The sequence below is a fragment of the Diorhabda sublineata genome, chromosome X (assembly GCF_026230105.1).
Source record: "Diorhabda sublineata isolate icDioSubl1.1 chromosome X, icDioSubl1.1, whole genome shotgun sequence".
Taxonomy (NCBI): domain Eukaryota; kingdom Metazoa; phylum Arthropoda; class Insecta; order Coleoptera; family Chrysomelidae; genus Diorhabda; species Diorhabda sublineata.
Genome location: NC_079485.1, coordinates 20,321,527 through 20,333,593, shown reverse-complemented (window position 1 = coordinate 20,333,593; position 12,067 = coordinate 20,321,527). Strand labels below are relative to the sequence as shown.

The 12,067-nt window shown below is 31.6% G+C and overlaps 1 protein-coding gene across 5 annotated transcripts in view; it reads right to left on the bottom strand.

Annotated features, from left to right (window-relative positions):
* LOC130450599 (myocyte-specific enhancer factor 2) overlaps positions 1 to 12,067 on the bottom strand; it is a 226,818-nt gene that overhangs the window by 86,951 nt on the left and 127,800 nt on the right. For all 5 annotated transcript variants that reach the window (XM_056789073.1, XM_056789068.1, XM_056789070.1 and 2 more), the window contains one exon: positions 1,021 to 1,056. The gene's annotated coding sequence lies outside the window, so the exon portion shown is untranslated. The remainder of the gene's footprint in view (positions 1 to 1,020; positions 1,057 to 12,067) is intronic.

Here is a 12,067-nt window from a genome sequence, read left to right as displayed (position 1 = left end):
ATCATCACCTTTCCGACCGATGAAACCGTCTTTGCCTTTTTCAGAGGGGATTCGCCTTTTGCCCTGTCTTGACCGTTTTTTTTTTTATTTTAGAGGTATAGTGGTTGATCCAGGTTTTACCTAGGGTTGAGAAATGTTAATTCGAATGCGCTTTTCGTCTAAAATAAGCAAACGCGGCCGCCTAGCGCATATAACTTACTCATGCATAATTCTCCAGTTACTTTATATTGATAAGTGCTGACATCTTCAGGTTGAGGTCAGAAAATGTTCAGACAAACATCGTATATTATACAAAATTTAGATACAGAATAAATCGACGAAAAAGTACCACATATTTGTGATCTCAAATCACTATCTAGAGACAGCGATGGATTTAGAAGTAGTGGGGCGTGGGGTTAAAATCGATCTGGGGCCCACTGAAGGAATCCAAATTTGCTTGAACTTGAATGTAATATATTAGTTTTAAATAAATTATAAGTCAGAATAAGTTAGAATCTTATTTCATAAACTATATAAAGTTTCTATTTAAAAAACTTTTTTCTCGATTTAGTTGCGACAAAATTTTCATTATCTTATAAAAATTCATATTCTGTAACATCTCGTGTTCAATCACAGTCTTGATAATAGATACAATATTGGTTTAAAATAAATGATCATGTTAGTCATTTTGCGGGGCCTCTACCTGCTTGGGGCCTGGCGCTTTAGCCCCCTATAGATCCGCCCTAAATCCGATGCTGTCTAAAGATACTTTTCATTCCCTCGGACGATAATGATATTGATTGTTGAAAATGCATTTAAACAATGTTGTGATGAGTGATTATTTGTTGGTAAATGTGTATTATTTCAGGGGAATCTGTAGTTCTCACAATAGAAACAATATCTTTACAAATACGATGATCCTTTTACATTATTGTAAATATATTGTCAAATGGATGTCTTCAGTTATAAAAAAACAAGCATAAATTGCCCACATTTATTGTATTGCCTTTCGGCTAGAAGGAGGATTTATTTCTTACTCACGTTTTATCGGAGCACCATGGAATAGACTCCTGGCACCTGGAAAAAAAATATTTTTCTAAAATATTCTGTTAAACTGCGCATAATATGAATAATTTTAAGTAATTGACCATTAAGTCAACTAACCTATGGGATTATGTTCGTGACGTCCTTGTCTCAACTGTTTCATTATTATTGATTTTCGAATAGTGTTACCAAAAACATATAAGAGCTTTTATACGTTTACTTTTCATTTTTTGTGACATTTGGATTGCACGATTTGAGTATAATTCAATTGTATTAGTAGTTGAATTATCACAAAGTGTTATTATTACACGTATTTTCATTTCTTTACTCATAAGAAAGTTAACAAAACCATACTAAAAATATAACGAAAAGTGCAAACAATGAGAAAACTATTTTACAAAATTTGTCGTAATTTTGCCATACTCGAGCTATCTAAATTTTAAAATTTCCTTTAAAGAGGAAATGATTGCTTTAAGCAATTTCTTATTGATAACTTCTGAACTTTTATTCTGAACACAATTCTACTCATAGCATACGCTTATCAATAAATAAGAGTGTTGACAAAATACAGACATACTTTAACTTTAGAAAATTACTAATTTAGAATATAATTTCAAAATTTTGCACTAATACAAAAAAGCAAAGCATGGAGCGTAAGAATAACCACCGAATAAAACAGAGCGAAGACTGAAACTGTCAAATAAACTGAACAATGAGGGCACCTAATCAATCATCGATATTACCTCAAAATCCATTTCTGGGTTAGTTTTTTCTCGTTGGAATTTACATAAAATAAGCACGAAATCGTATGACTACACTAAAATTATAAAATATTCAATGTTGGGGGCCTGATTTAAAAAGTTTTCATCCATAACGTGAAAATAATGGAATTAGTAGTTAATTTTTCATTTCCATGAGGTTAAATATTATTAAATTAAATTATTATTAAAGCCGATTAGATTTTCTACAGAATCGTACTAGATGAAAAATGTTCAATATTCAATATTCCTCAGGATGTATGTACATATAAATTTTGCTACAAAAAAGAACATGAAAATTTAGAAACTACTAACAACTAAAACAGCAATTCAATCAATTTCTGGAAGTTGGAAGTAGATTTAGCAGAGTTTTCAATCTTACTGTCAGATAAAACACTCAACAATTTGAATCTAACAAATTGACGACATAATGCATCCGTCTCCCTCTTCTAGCAGAGTTGCTATTGTCTAACTAATGTAATAGGTGGAACAGAGCTCACGCAATAATTCAAATTTCAAAGAATTTCACAGCGGAATTTTCGTTTTGAACCTCCCTGTATCTCTTAGATACATATAATTATATGACGTGTTTGACAGTTAATAATTTTACAAATGTGATGAGCTCTTAGAACATTGTAGTAAAAAATCGTAATCGTGTTTTTTATTTGTCATGGGTTGTTAATGCAGTTTTATATATTTTTAAAGTATTGATGATTTTTTTTTACATTTTGGTGTTTCGTTTCTGTTTTTTTCCATGATTGATAATAGTATTTGTTTATCCTTTTCTTGATAACTCATCATTTTTCCGGGATAATTATCTTCTTTAAATGCAGTTTTTACTTGTTGAATAGCTAATAATCTAAATTAAAGATCTGATAGTTGGATAGATCTAGCAGCCAAACTTTACTGAGCTTTTTTTGTGTAATGATGACATGAAGTTTAAATAACAGTCAGTTGGTTTTGTATACCATACTGGTTTATTTTATATATTGTGACATCAATAAATCGTCGTCATCATCGATTTCTATTTTTATGATAAAAATTGAACTGTGGAGTTCTGTTTTCAATTTGATTTTTTGGTACAGCAGTAATGCAGTCATGTACATAAAAGAAAGGAATATTCCCGTTAAGTTTGCTTAAAACAGTTTTCTCATGATATTCCATTACTAATTGTGCTCAAACACTTGATATGGATGTTCCCAAAGTGCAACTATCAATTTGTACATATATTTCATTCTCAAATTCGATACAGCATCAAAATGCTTAATATACCAGATAGAATACTATTATAGTAATGGTCTGGAATTTTCTCAATATTCATGAATTATTCACAAGTTATACAGCTGTCCCAATTCATTACTACTATAGATGTTTATGGCCTAAAATATATTCTATTGAAATTTGTACATGTTGCATGAGGTATTCTAACCTAAAAATCTTGTAAGAGAATTTGAAATATTGTAACGTCATCAATATGTTGTCGCGAACATTTTGAATCAGTTCCAAAAACAATACCGTAAATCCCACATAATTGATGAGAAATTATAACTTGATTTCCTTGAAAAATCATGATCTAAAAATGACCTTTATGATTATCAATATAAAATATTAGGTGATTCAATGTAACTTGAAAATGTGTCCACAAACTTGAAATATGTTTAATTTCGATTTTAATAAGATCCAAAAATTCTATCTACGTTTAAAAATTTTAAAAATTGCAACTTTTTCTAGTTCACTACTCCGATAATTGATATATTTGGAATTATATCCAAATAAGGGAACATTTTCATATCTTGAATCCTTCTACCTTCTACGTTCTCTTATTTATAATCAACTATCTATTTTCACTTTTCCCTATTCTCATCATTTTTCGGAAATATTATTTCAATTTTTGGCTCCCGTTTTTTCGTATCTCCCAATTCTTTGCTGCATATATTATATAGTCGTATTATCGATATTTTTTCTCTAGATTTCATTTTTTATTATATTTTATGAAAAAATGAAAGGGGAAGGCTTGTTTTTAAGTTTCTCCACAACCACTTAACCAAGTCAATTTAACATCCCTAATTCTCTATCAAAAGATAAATATACTAAGCGTTCATCTTAACAGTACTTTTAATTTAATAAAAAATAATCAAAGTTTACATCTTAATCACCTGATCTTTATTTTAATTATTTTTGGGAAGAGCTCGATTTTCTATATACTTTTATGGAAACTATTAGAGGGATTGAAAATTATTTTGAGAAATCAATCAATAGAATACTTTGGACACTGTAGACTGAAATTTTTCTGCGACCTTGATAAATTAAAAAACACTAAGACAAGGTCTCTATTAGCTTTTCTGATGCAAGCACAAGTTCTTCATCTCTTAATTTTAAATTACATATTAATAATATATAATAATCAGTTATTTTGATTCGAGGAATTTACTGTGAACTCAAGGAACCTTTACCCAAAAATAAAGCAGCGAATTTTGTTTGATTGATATTCTGAGATTCGTCTGGTATCCTAATATTACCTGAAGCGAATCTGAGGCTGACCGTTCTCGGCTTTTTTCAGACAAGCATCTAATTTCTATCAAGACGGGATGAACAAAAAGTTGGTTCTGCGTTATATAAAATGCCTAATTATACTTGGTGTTTTGTTAAGGCACGTATGCCCTTAATTCTCTGTATTTTTTGTCTTTGTTAATGAATACTCCTTTATCCATCTTCTTTACAATGACCTTGTAAATAATAGAAATTGCAATTCTGTGACTAATGAATTATTTATTCCCTTACACAATACGCTATGATACACCTCTATAGAAAGTATATTATTTGCAAACTTAATCACCTTTTGCCAAAAGGCTTACAGACTCTGTCCATCGTTTATGATAAAGGTGGATAAGTTAAGTGGTTTAATTTATTAAGATAAATTCCTCGATAAAAGTTGAAGCGATAATTATTTGGATAAGAATTGTTGTTTATACTATCAAAAACGGAAAGTATGAAAATTTCACAAATAGATTAGCATAGGTCAAAAACCACATGTCACTTAAATACGAAAAACGTTTCTTTCCGGCCAAGATACACATATTTCAAAATACACACACCTTTCCACAATATTGATATTTATTTTAAATAGAACTCTTCCTAGAATTATGTAAACAAGAAATTGTCGACTGAATGTGGTAAAAATAAATATAGTTAAAAAAACTAAAAAGATCACTTCTAAAGCAGCACATCAAACTGGAAAGTTAAAAATAATTTTCAAAATAAGCTTAAAACAATAATATAATAATAAAAAATACTAGTAATATTCTGAAAAAAGCGTGAGGCGCTTTGTTCCATATTTCTCATACATCGAGACTTTGATGTGCTTTAAACGCGTGTTTTCTAGTTATTTTTAAATTATATATTGTCAAAAATAAAATTTTTCTCTAAGATCTCTGGCGAGCGGATCACCCCCTTTTTCCGACCAATCGCGTTCTAGTCACTAAAAACCATTAATCTTTATATTTTCGAGACATTTATTTTTCTCCAAAGTTGGGGGAACATGGTCAAATTGAGTTTTAAGTCGATAGTCTGGAAAAAATGAATTCCTGATTTTTGCTGTTCTACTCTCTGTATTTTGGCGAATAATGAATATTTTTTCATGAAATTTTTTTGGCGTACCCTTGAACCAATCCAAAAAGTAAATAAATACCTCCGAATCCTCCAAAAAATTTTCCGGCTGTATAGAAAATTCCGGGAAATTTTTTTTGGCTCTCCCGACTTTTTGCATAAGATTGACAAAGTTTTGAGGATGTTTAAAATTTACTACTTCTGAATGCTTGGTACTAAAATTAATGATGTGAATAAGTTTTTGGAAGAGTCTCAGATTTTAATATGTAGAAGAAAAAAAGATACAGCGATTTCAAGATGCGAGTTTCGGGAATTTCAACTGCTCTCGCAAAAGCTTCATCATGAATTAGCCACGAAACTAATTTTTTCAAAATATCTGGAACGAAATGTGAAGAATGTTGTTGCGATACTTCCTCAGGTAGAGGATAATCTACTGATTTAGGTATTTTTTTTATTCGTTGCCGACCGCTTCATGAATAATACTCATTTCATTACGTTCAGTACTTTGAGAAATGTCTGTGGCAGCGTGATTTTTCTCAGCATCCAAAAAATTATGCAAAGTCAATCCTACAGTCCACTTGGAAGAAGCTACAATGTCTGGCTTGCCAGTATGTGGATAAAAATTTATTTTTTCACCTGCCACTTCACGCAGTTTGTCTTTGATGAACGTTGAACGAATATTCAGAGTTTCTTCGTAACTTTTCAGCCCTTTCTCGATAATTTTTTTCCGAAATTTATCACAAATATCGGGTAATAAGATTAAATGACCGTCATCCAATTTTTTTTCATAATAGGAAAAAGTCTCGCGAACTAAGCTAGCATAATCTCCCATGTCTGTATTCGAATTATTTTGGCATTGAGTGCTTTTGCCGAAATATAATCTTGATAGCACTTTATGTGATACTGTGCTTTTGCTGTGTTCAAATCAAAATTCAAACCTTCAGAGTTAAATCGATTTTCAACGACAGTATCTTTTCTAATTTTTGCTGCGTCGAGAATCTTTGTTTTAATTGTACTACTTTTGACTGCGGAAATAAATGATAATTTGATACCTTTTTTTCGGATTTGCTCCTTTCCCACAGAAAAAACAATTGGTATACCAATTAAAGGATAGTGACGTTTCCGAACGGAGAATCTTTTTCTTCGGAGGCGCATCATCGTTTGCGTCCGAGCTCCGTTTGAGATAGCTTTACATTTCGTTCTTCAATGTTTGCTATTCCCCCAAAATTGAATGAAACAATTTGCCATCACAGATATTTGTAAGAATACAGCCAAAATATATATTTTTTATGATCAATATCTGGAAAAAACACAACAGTCTTTCTATGCCAATGTTTACAAATTTTTTAGAGGTTAGTTTCTGCAAAAAGTAGTTTACTTACCACACGCATCATTGCAAGTAGAAATTTCAATATATCTTTTCGAATTATTGGTAACTTTATGATAACAAGTAAGTTGTAGATAAGTTTATAACGTATTCAAACTTAAAAACATATCTATCTTTCATTCACTTTCTAAACTTCCACTCAGCCGATTGTTGGCATTGTCGTAAGAAAACTAGTGAACACACAAATCATCACATATATAGAAAACAATTACCTCTAGCGGCATGCCTCGAATTTTTATTTGGAAGTATGTTTCGAGACTATTTTGAGATATTTTTCAACAGATGTATTATTTGAAAATTATATTTTGTTTTTAATGTTAATTTTAATTTATTGCATTATTTAAAATACGCTCAGTAAACTTTATATTAATATTCAACATTAAAAATTATAAACTTTCATGTATGTTAAGAAAATTTTATGCAACCAAATATAGAAACAAGAATAATTCGCTATGAGAGAATTCCCGCATGCGCTACGCGAGCGGCGTCGCGACGCGAAGTCGAAACTTGCATCTTGAAATCGCTGTATCTTTTTTTCTTCTACATATTAAGATCTGAGACTTTCCCAAAACCTTATTCACATCATTAATTTTAGTACAATGCATTCAGGAGTAGTAAATTTTAAACTTCCTCACTCAACTTTGTCAATCGTATGCACAAAGTCGGGAGAGCCTAAAAAAATTTCCGGAATTTTCTATACAGCCGGAAAATTTTTGGGGGGATTCGGATGTATTTATTTACTTTTTGGATTGGTTCAAGGGTATGCCAAAAAAATTTCATGAAAAAATATTCATTATTCGCCAAAACGCAGCGAGTAGAACAGTAAAAATCACGAATTCATTTTTTCCAGATTTTCGACTTAAAACTAGAGCTAGGTTGGTCGATTTTTCGTTTTCTAAGCGACTTTTTGGGTGTGATCCGCTCGCCTAAAGGTGTTAAATTCTAAAGTAATACTGATGGAGGTAGTATAGTAAATCTCCAACGAATAGAATTTGTTTACATGTAAAAATTATAGTGACAATTTCTAAAAAGAATTTGCCGAAAATTTTTGTTTACATCGGATTTGAACCCACCACCGGCGAATCACGAGGTTGACGCTTTAGCCCGCTCGGCTAACGAACGCAATGAAATGGTGGGATATATTAACAATAATAAGCCTCGAGTCCAAAGGAAAGTTACAAACAAAATCACAAACTCGTAAGCTCACAAATATACAAAACCACATACAGATAATAAAAGCGTGTATAAAACTAATTCATTGATTTTGTCGGAGCGTGAGTGATGTGGATTAATTTGTCATTATTAATTAATTTACAATGTTGTAGTTCAAGAGAGAAAATTCTCTGGAACTTCTTTAGATTATACTAGCTTTTACCCGCGGATTCGCTCGCATTGAAGCCATTAAATAAGTAGCAGAGATTATTACAATAGAAATGATTCAATATGATTGAATGCAAGAGTTATAATTATTTTGCTTAAATATTACTCTTTAACTCATCTGTAAAACTTAACAATAAATTTTTTAAAGGCTCTTGTGGTTCATCAAGTAATGGAAGTGAAACTTTACCATTGGAACAGCACATTCTAATAGTTTCATCTTTCCATTTGAGACATCGCAATAGTGACATTTTTTATTCATTGAGCTAATGACAGTCAAAGGATGATTGTGATATTAAATTGAAGGATCATATTGTAACCTAGGTGGTCTGCATTTCTGAATTATGAATTCTTCTCGCCTGTGATTGTTATGGCGTTTCTATGGCTCTTCTACCTGCCTGCAGTGTAGCTTGTCTTTCTGAATGAACTCGTACCTGAAGAGGAACTGCTCTCAAAACACTTTGTCGCTCTGCTTGCTGTTGTCTTCTCATCTCTGCGTGAACCGAAGATTCTTTATTTCCTGCAACTTTTGCTGCACGGGGCTTTTGCTTCCGAGGCATTTTTAAAGAAGAACAGTAAGAATTAAAACCAAAGAGTAAGATCTAAAATAATAAATAGTATGTAACCACAGAAATGACAGCTAACCTCAAAAATTCAAATAGATCTATATTGCATATATAATGACAGAAAAATATAATACAATAAATAAAAAAATTCCAAACAACTGGAACTATAGTCCATTGGTTTGAATTTTGAAGTGACCGTTGGTAATACAGTAGAAGGGTATTACATTACTCAGGGTTGGAGCTCCATTAATGGAATGGTAGATGGCGTTGAGGAAGCTAGATTTTGAGATTTTACACAAAAAATTGTTTTATATCTCATAAAAAATAACTTTTTTTATAAAAAGTATACTATGTTATTTCTAATATTTCCAAGAATATGTGTACAAATTTTTTGATGATCGGTTAAGTACTCGTAGTTTTCTCGTGAAAGCGTAACAAACAAACTTACATTCACATTTATAATATTAGTAAGGATTATGTTGTACTTGGGCATAAGCACCATAAGTCTGTTTGCAAGTATCTCTATTATTTTTGCCTTGATGAATTTCTTGAATTGTGTTTTAGGTCCAGAAGACTAGTATTTCTCCATATTTAACAGTCTTCAAATCAAGAAAAGTAATTGTCATTTCAAGATCATAATTTTCTTTTTTTTTTAGAAAAGTGTATGAGAGTGGGTTAATATCTCCGCACTTTTTTAATTTTCAGCATCTTAACTCAACAAGCAATACTGCTTGTGTCAATAGGTATCTGCCATTTATGAAAATTAGAACAAGTTGCGTCATTTAGTTTGTGTTTAGTTAATGATAGCACACTACCTTATGATTTGGGGAACAAACCAGATATAGCGGAAAAATCCGTCACATCAATACCAATGGAAAAAAAGTGATTTACTGAATTTTGTTCTGGTCATACGAGCCCGTAAGTTACCATGGTTTTAACTGACTAGGTATTGAAAGTGCAAAACATTATGGAAGCCACATGGCCCAGTGGTTTCAATTTTAAACAATCACTTGTGTTTAGAAAGTTTTTCTTAAGATGGATGCTCCGTGAACTCCCATTAGACCACAGACGCAATCGTTTGACAATTTTGCAGAAATGTTTGGTTCTGTTTACGCGCAATATGGAGAAGTTTTTGTCTCGTTCGTAACCGTGGATAGAATGTGGATCTAACACAATACACCAAAAACCATATTATATGTCTCTTTTTTGATAGATTAACATGACGGTTGACATTTCAGGTATATGTATACTTTTATAGGGATACTGGTATTGTGCCTTACGTAAAAATGTTGCGCGTCGAATTAAAAAAAATCTTTTTTGCAAAAAAAAACGATTGTGCACAGCTTTTGAATATATTAATAAATAAAATCACATATCACATCTTCTTATTTTTTACACACACAACTATAAATTTCAATTGATTATTGCAAATACATCAGAAGTAATTCAAGATAATTATTGAAAATTTTAATAACATGTTTTCATGTTTTTGAAATATTTTCCAAAAGGTGATTGTTGGACTACTTCTTAATTCCTCAAATGAATTTTTACTTTAAATATATGTTGAAATAAACTTACATAAAAAATACATATTTGGTAATTTGACTAATAATTAGGACCCAAGTTTTAGCTTTATTATTTATATTTTTCAGGGCACATCTCAGTATATTATCAAGCACAATAAAAGTATAATTTCATACGTATTTGAGATAATATTTTGTATTGGAGTTTTGTTTATTCTTTGGAACTTAATCCAATGACATCGAGGTTAAAAAGCGCGAAAAAACAAACAAAATCCAGAATTATTAAATTTAGTAGACGACCATCTACATTATCTCCTACTATCCTCATTAACAATGACCGCCTTCCTGTTGTTGATCACTGTAAAATACTTGGTCTAACATTCGACTCTCGGCTCACCTGGAAACATATTCGAGAAATCAAAGGCGAATGCGGCAAAAGATTAAACCTTATTAAAATCCTTTCGCATTACCACTGGGGAGCAGACGAAAACTCCCTTATCAAAATTTATAGGGCCATCATTCGCTCGAAATTAGATTATGGCTGTCACATATATATCTCGGCCACAAAATCTGATCTCGATCACCTGAACTCGGTGCATAATACAGCTTTACGCCTCTGTTTAGGTGCTTTTCGATCTAGTCCTGCAGAAAGCATTTACTGCGAAGCTAATGAGCCCCCTCTTTGGATCAGACGGCAGCAAATTCTGCTTTCTTACGCAGCCTCCGTATCGGCTAACCCCTTCAATCCTGTCTACTCGCTTTTCACATCAAATTCTAACACGTTACACAACTCCTCAGCCTTGCCATTATTAAAACCTATCCCTTTAATTTTATCCCAGCTGATTGACGGCGTCAACCTCAAACAAACTAGCCCCCTTCCTATCCCCTCTACTCCCCCATGGACTATCAGCATTCCTAGATTCAACACATCCCTTATGAGATACAATAAGCATGCAACACCCAAACAATTAATTATAAATGATTTTAATGACATAATAATGAATAACCAATAACAAATTACCTCTCTACTTCAGTTTCTCAAAGATGTACAGCTGTACCACCAACTATAGAACAATTGTGTTACTGTGTATTCATATTGTATACTTGTATCAATGAACCATTTCATATTTAATGTATTATAACCGCTCCCGTGCAAGTGGCCATAGTAGCCGAGCACGTTAATTTTAAATAAAAAAAAAGCGTGGATTCTAACTCTAAGTCATCAAATAATTATCTGTTACAATTTTTATATGGCAAATATATATTGTGCACAAAATTCACAGAAGTTCGGCGTAAGTCAAAAAGCACGCAAATCCATTTTTTTCCTATATCAATATTTTAATACCATTAGATAGATAAGTTCTGAACGTATCTAACAGGAAAAATCGTAGAGATTCAAAAAAATCCGCTACAATTTGAAAGTCTAAATAGAAAACCTCGCAACTTCAGACCACCATTTCGTGTTAATTTACTTGAACTGTTTCTATTCAATTATTTTTTTCAAAATTCGATATTTCTCCAGTGTTTCAATCCTTTGTTGAAAAAAAACAGGTTAAGTATGTTCATTCAATTTTTTTCATCGTTTTTTGTGTCTACTGTGAAATTGGGTTATGTGAAGTTGCGAGGTTACCTTTTTTTAAACTATTTAACAAAACGTCTATTTAAAATACTTCTACGCCATCTGTAGGGGAAATAATTGGTTCATGTATTGTCATCAGATTTAGCAAGAGTGCGTAAGTCAACAGGTTAATTGTAGGTGCTCAATATTACTTGTAAAATTACATCAAGACAGACAAAGAGACAAGTAAAATGTTTCACTGTTTATTG